We start from the raw sequence: 7426 nt of genomic DNA, 5'->3' as shown, positions 1-7426 counted from the left end.
TAAAGTAGAGGATCACCATGCTACAATCCACAGACACAGAGAGGCTAGGATGCACTAGGGTAAGGGCGGTACAGAGATTGTGGAAGTGGACAACCAATGACTGTTCCAGCCTCAGACCTATGCCATGAGAGTGAACCCTACCCCTGACCCTGCCTGGAGCACCAGGACCCAGAGGCTGCATGGCCCAGAGACCTAGGATAGAACCAAACACAATTGGAGAAAAAAAAAAGGCAATGTAATGATGCCTAACAATATTATGTTATACTTATAGATTGGTGCCTAGCCGGATTGTCATCAGAGAGGCTTCATCCAGCATCTGATGGAAACAGATGCAGAGCCCACAACCAAACACTAGGCTGAGCTTGGGTAATCCTGATGAAGAGAGAGAGGGAGGATTGTAGGAGCCAGGGAGGTCAAGGACATCACAAGGAGCATGCATGGGACTGACCTAGGCCCTCTGCATGTATATGACAGTTGTATAGCTTGGTCTTTTTTGTGGGACTCCTAACTGTGGGAACAGGGGCTGTCTTAAAATTTTTGCTGGCTTTTGGGACCCTATTCCTTATATTGGGTTGCCTTGCCCAGCCATAATACAAGGGGAGGTGGTTAGTCTTACTGAAACTTGATATTCCAGGTTTTGTTGATATCCATGGTGGGGAGGGGGCTGCCCTTTTCTAAATAGAAAAAGAGAAGGAGAGAATTTAAACTGACAGAGGGCAGATAGGTAGAGAGAGAGTGGGAGGAAAGAATGGAGGGGAAACTGTGGTTGGGATATAAAATAAATAAATAAAAATTAAAAATTAACAAACTGAAAAATAGTCTCTGGTGTCAATAGGAGGTTAAAGGGTAGGTCAAAACCTGGGGGCGGGGATTTATACTTAGAATATGTAAAGAATCCCTGCAAATCAATCATTAAAAAATACTTTTCTAAAAGCAGTTTAAACATTGATAGGAACTTCAAAAACATGTTTCAGTGATTGCCAAACCTGAAACTGTGTTTAAGTTCATTTGAACCAGGAAAAGAAAGTTAAGATTTCAGACCTAGTCTTAGAGTCAATCCACTAAGGTAACACTTCTGACAACAGCGTACTGTAGACAGGGGAGCACTGGAACCTCCCTGGTCTTCTCTTGGGAGTACACAGTCAGAAGCATCTGTGATAGTTGAACAACATGACTCCCATAGGGCAAAGACGTCACTTCTAGACGTATAACCAGAGGAAATATTTATACAAAGATTTAATATTATTCCCCCAAAATCTTTTAGTTGGATCTTCATTTTTCCCCAGCAGAAAATGAAGACTGGGTATTAGCAGCAGGAATTTGGTTTTACTTTACCCTCAGACTTGTCCTTAAACACTAAAAATGCCATATTATATTTTTTATTTAAAAAATTAATCATTTTACATACCAACCACAGATCCTCCTCTCATCCCTCCTCCGCCTCCCTCCCTGTCTTCCCTCCTGACCCCCCCTCTCGTCCCCTCCTCTAAGAGCATAAGTACTCTCATGGGGCAACAGTAAAGCTTGTACATTCAGTTGAGGCAGGACCAAGTCTCTCCCCCCTGCATCAAGGGTGAGCAAGGTGTCCTACCAGAGATAATGGGATCCAGAAAGCTAGCTAATGCACCAGGGGTAGATCCTGATCACACTGCCAGGGGCACTTCAAACAGACCCAGCTACACAACTGTCTCTCATATGCAGAGGATCTAGTCTGGTCCCATGAATGTTCCACGGCTGTCAATCTATAGTTTGTGAGTTCCTATGGGCTTGGTTCAGTTGTCCCTGTAGATTTGCCCATTATGATCTTGAACCCCCTTGCTCATATAATCCCTCTTCCCCTTCTTCAACTGGACTCCAGGAGCTTAGCCTGGTGCTTGGTTGTGGATCTCTGCATCTGCTTTTATCACTTACTGGAAGAAGGCTCTATAATGACAGTTAGGTTATTTACCAATCTGATTATCAGGGTAGGCCAGTTCAAACACCCTCACCACTATAGCTAGTAGTCTAATCTGGGGTCATCCTTTTGGGTTCCTAGGAATTTTCCTAGCACCAGGTTTCTCTGTTACCCCATAATGTCTCCCTCTATTAAGATATCTCCTTCATTGCTCTCCCACCCCAACATTCCCCAGCTCAACTATCCCATTCTCTCATGTTCTAATTTCCTATCCCTTTCCCTCTATTGCCCCACCTCATCCCCAGTTTACTCATGGAGATCTCCTCTGTTTCCCCATCCCAACGTGATCCTTGTGATCCTCTTAGACTCCTCCTTCTTTCCTAGCTTCTCTGGAGCTGTGGGTTATGGTCTGATTATCCTTTGCTTTACATCTAGTATCCACTTATGAGTGAGTACATACCATGTTTGTCATTCTGAGTCTGGCTTACCTCACTCAGGATGATATTTTCTAGTTCCATCCATTTGCCTGCAAATTTCATGATGTCATTTTTTTTTTTTTTTTTTTTTTTTTTGGAGACAGGGTTTCTCTGTGTGGCTTTGCGCCTTTCCTGGAACTTGCTTGGTAGTCCAGGCTGGCCTCGAACTCACAGAGATCCGCCTGCCTCTGCCTCCCAAGTGCTGGGATTAAAGGCATGTGCCACCACCGCCCGGCGATGTCATTGTTTTTTACAGCTGAGTAATACTCTATTGTGTATATGTACCACATTTTCTTTATCCTTTCTTCGGGTGAGGGGCATCTAGGTTGTTTCCAGTTTCTGGCTATTACGAATAATGCTGCTATGAACATAGTTGAGCAAGTGTCCTTGTGGTATGATTGAGCATTCCTGAGGTATATGACTAAGAGTGGTGTCCTTGGGTCTTGAGATAGATTGATTTCCAATTTTCTGAGAAGTTACCATACTGATTTCCAAAGTGATTGTACAAGTTTGGACTCCACAAACAGTGGAGGAGTGTTCCCCTTGCTCCACATCCTCTCCAACTTAAGCTGTTATCAGTGTTTTGATCTTCTTTTTCTTACTTAGTTTTTATTCATAATCATAAACTTAACTCTGCAATCCAGCTAGATTTGGGAGGGGAATGAGGAGAATATGGAACCCAGAGAACTTCAGTGAGAGCGGAGATTACAGGGTACTGTGAGCAGATGGGGTGGGGGTGCTCTCCTGCTACAGAAAGAATGGCCTAGTGGGTAGGAAGCCCGCAAGTTGAAAGAATTAGAGTTGTCCGCAGTCACAAATGGTGATCTTCTTGCTGGTCTTGCCATTCCTGGACCCAAAACGCTCCATGGCTTCCACAATGTTCATGCCTTCTTTCACCTTCCTGAAGACCACATGTTTGCCATCCAGCCACTCAGTGTTGGTGGTACAGATGAAAAACTGGGAACCATTTGTGTTTGGTCCAGCATTTGTCATGGACAAGATGCCAGGACCTGTATGCTTCAGGACGAAGTTCTCATCCTCAAATTTCTCTCCGGAGATGGATCTGCCACCAGTGTCATTATGGCATGTGAAGTCACCATCACCCTAGCACATGAATCCTGGAATAATCCTGTGAAAGAAGGAACCCTTATATCCAAATCCTTTCTCTACAGCGCTCAGGGTGCGGAAGTTTTCTGCTGTCTTTGGAACTTTGTCTGCAAATACCTCGAAGGAGATGCGGCCCAAGGGCTCGCCATTGGCCTTGATGTCAAAGAACACAGTGGGATTGACCATGGCTGCAGCAAGCGGAGACAGGGGACAGAGGCATCTGTAAAGCAGGGCAGTGTTTTTGATCTTAGCCATTCTGACAGGTGTAAGATGGTATCTCACAGTCATTTTGATTTGCATTTCCCTAATGACTAAGGATGTTGAGCAATTCCTTAAATGTCTTTCAGCCATTTGAGCTTCTTCGGTTGAGAATTCTCTGTTTAGATCTGTAGCACAATTTTTAATTGGACTGTTAGGTATTTTGATGTCTAGTTTCTTGAGTTCTTTATATATTCTGGAGATCAGCCCTCTGTCAGATATGGGACTGATGAAGATCTTTTCCCATTCTGTAGGCTCTCATTTTGTCTTATTTGATGTGTCTTTTTCCTTACAGAAGCCTCTCGGTTTCAGGAGGTCCCATTTATTAACTGTTGCTCTCAATGTCTATGCTACTGGTGTTATATTTAGGAAGTGGTCTCCCGTGTCAACACATTCTAGGCTCCTTCCTACTTTCTCTTCTATCAGGTTTAGTGTAGCTGGATTTATGTTGAGGTCTTTGATCCACTTGGATTTGAGTTTTGTGCATGGCGATAGATATGGATCTAATTGCAATCTTCTAAATGTTGACATCCAGTTATGCCAGCACCATTTGTTGAAAATGTTTTCTTTTGTCCATTGTACAGTTTTGGCTGCTTTGTCAAAAATTGGATGTTCATAGTTGTATGGATTTATGTCAGAATCTTGAATTTGATTCCACTGGTCCACATGTCAGTTTTTATGCTAATATCAAGCTGTTTTTATTAATACAGCTTTATAGTAGATCTTGAGGTCAGAGAGGGTGATGCCTCCAGAAGTTGCTTTATTGTAAAGGGTTGTTTTAGCTCTCCTAGATTTTTTTATTTTTCCATATGAAGTTGAGTATTGGTCTTTCGAGGTCTGTGAAGAATTGTGTTGGGATTTTTATGGGGATTGCACTGGATCTGTAGATTGTTTGTGCTAAGATTGTCATTTTTATTATTTTGGATCTACCTATTCATGATCATGGGAGATCTTTCCATTTTTTGATATCTTTTTCAATTTCTTCCTTCAAGGACTTAAAGCTCTTGTCATACAGGTCTTTCACTTGTTTGGTTAGGGTTAGCCCAAGGTATTTTATATTATTTGTAGCTATTGTAAAGGGTGATGTTACTCTGATTATTTCTCAGTCCATTTATCATTTGTATATAAGAGGACTACTGATTTTTTTGGAGTTAATCTTGTATCCTGCCACATTATTGAAGGTGTTTATCAGTTTTTGGAGTTCCCTGGTAGAATTTTGGGGTCACTTATATAGACTACCATATCGTCTGCAAATAACAAAAGTTTGACATCTTCCTTTCCAATTTGTATCTCCTTGATCTCCTTTTGTTATCTTATTGCTCTAACTAGAACTTTGAGTACTATATTGAATAGATATGAGGAGAGTGGAAAACCTTGTCTTGTTCTAGATTTTAGTGGAATCCCTTTAAGTTTCTCTCCATTTAATTTGATGTTGGTTGTTGGCTTGTGGTAAATTGCCTTTATTATGTTTAGGTACATTCCTTGTGTTCCTGATCTCTCCAAGACTTTTATCATGAAGGGATGTTGGATTTTGTCAAAGGCTTCTTCAGTATCTAATGAGATGATCATGTGTTGTTTTTTTTTTTCTTTCAGTACGTTTATATGATGGATTACATTGACAGCTTTTCATATGTTGAACAATCCCTGCATCTCTGGGATGAAGCCTACTTGATCATGGTGAGTAACTTTTTTGATGTGTTCTTGGATTCAATTTGCCAGTATTTTATTGAGTATTTTTGCATCAATGTTCATGAGAGACATTGGTCTGTAATTCTCTTTCTTTGTTGCATCATTGTGTGGTTTGAGTATCAGAGTAACTGTAGCCCCATAAAAAGAGTTTGACAGTATTCCTTTTGTTTCTATTGTGTGGAACAATTTGAAGAGTATTGGTATTAGCTTTTCTTTGAAATTCAGTTAGAATTCTATGCTGAAACCATCTGGTCCTGGGGTTGTTTTTTGTTGTTGTTGTTGTTGTTGGGAGACTTTAATGACTGCTTCTATTTCCTTAGGGGTTATAGGTCTATTTAAAATGTTTATCTGATCATGATTTAATTTGGGTATTTGGTACCTATCCAGAAAATTGTCCAGTTTTTCTAGATTTTTCATTTTTGTGGAGTACAGGTTTTTGAAGTATGACCTGATGATTCTCTGGATTTCCTCATTGTCTGTTGCGATGTCTCCCATTTAGTTTCTGATTTTGTTAATTTGGATAAACTCTTTCTGCCTTTTGGTTAGTTTGGAGAGGGTTTGTCTATCTTGTTGATTTTCTCAAAGAACCAACTCTTTGTTTTATTGATTCTTTGAACTGTGCTCTTTGTTTCTATTTTATTGATTCCAGCCCTCAATTTGACTATTTCCTGGCATCTACTCCTCCTGGGTGAGTTTGCTTCTTGTTGTTCTAGAGTTTTCAGATATGTTGTAAAGTTGCTAGTGTGAGATTCCTCCAACTTCTTTATGTAGGCATTTAGAGCTATGAACTTTCCCCTTAGTACTACTATCATGGTGTTGCATAAGTTTGGGTATGTTGTACATTCATTTTCATTAAATTCTAGGAAGTTTTTAATTTCTTTTTTTTTATTTCTTCCTTGACCCAGTGGTGATTCAGCTGAGCATTATTCAGTTTCCATGAGTTTGTAAGCTTTTTGTAATTTGGATTGTTGTTGACTATAAGCCATGGTGGGCTGATAAAATACAGAAGGTTATGCCAGTTTTTTTTCATCTGTAGAGATTTGCTTTGTCATCAATTTTAGAGAAGGTTCCATGGGTTGCTGAGAAGAAAGTATATTTCTAGTCTTTGGATGGAATGTTCTGTACATGTCTATTAGGTTCATTTGAGTCATAATGTCTGTTAGTTCCCTTATCTCTCTGTTAAGTTTCTGTTTGGCAGACCTGTCCATTGGTGAGAGTTGAGTGTTGAAATCTTCCATTATTAGTGTGTGGGGTTTGATGTGTGATTTAAGCTTTACTGATGTTTCTTCTACATATGTGAGTGCCCTTGTATTGGGGGCATAAATGTTTCAGAATTAAGACTTTATCTTGATGGATTTTTCCTGTGATGAATATGTAATGTCTTTTTTGATCTCTTTTGATTAATTTTAGTTTGAAGTCTATTTTGTTATATATTAAGATAGCTACACCAGCTTCTTTCTTAAGTCCATTTAAGTCCACACTCTGAAATAGTGTCTGTCATTGAAGTTGATATGTGTTTCTTGTATGCAGCAGAAGGATGGATGCAGTTTTCATTTCCATTTCATTAACCTGTGTCTTTTTATAGGCAAATTAAATCCATTGATATTAAGGGATATTAATGACCAGTGATTGTTAATTCCTGTTATCTTTAAGTGGTTGTGTTGTGTGCTTCCCTTCTTTGTTGGTGTGGGATTGTCTATTGCCTATGTTTCCATGGCATCTGACTTCCTTAGGATGGATTTTTCCTTCTAGTGCTCTCTGTAGGGTTGGGTTTGTGGACAGATATTGTTTAAATCTAGTTTTATTACACAATATCTTATTTACTCTATCTATGGTGATTGACAGTTTTGCTGGGTATAATAGTCTGGGTTGCCATCTGTGGTCTCTTAGTGTCTGCATACCATTTGTTCAGGACCTTCTGGCTTTCAGAGTCTCCATTTAGATGTCAGGTGTTAGTCTGATAAGTCTGCCTTTATGATACTTTGTCTTTTTTCTTTACAGG

The 7426-nt window shown here is 40.0% G+C and overlaps 1 pseudogene; it reads right to left on the bottom strand.

The window, feature by feature from the left end:
- Positions 1-3165: 3165 nt before the first annotated feature.
- LOC131896930 (peptidyl-prolyl cis-trans isomerase A-like) lies at positions 3166-3675 on the bottom strand (annotated as a pseudogene).
- Between the last annotated feature and the right edge of the window lie 3751 nt (positions 3676-7426).

This window comes from Peromyscus eremicus, chromosome 20 (genome assembly GCF_949786415.1).
Source record: "Peromyscus eremicus chromosome 20, PerEre_H2_v1, whole genome shotgun sequence".
In the NCBI taxonomy this organism is placed as follows: domain Eukaryota; kingdom Metazoa; phylum Chordata; class Mammalia; order Rodentia; family Cricetidae; genus Peromyscus; species Peromyscus eremicus.
This window is presented reverse-complemented; position numbering and strand designations above follow the sequence as displayed.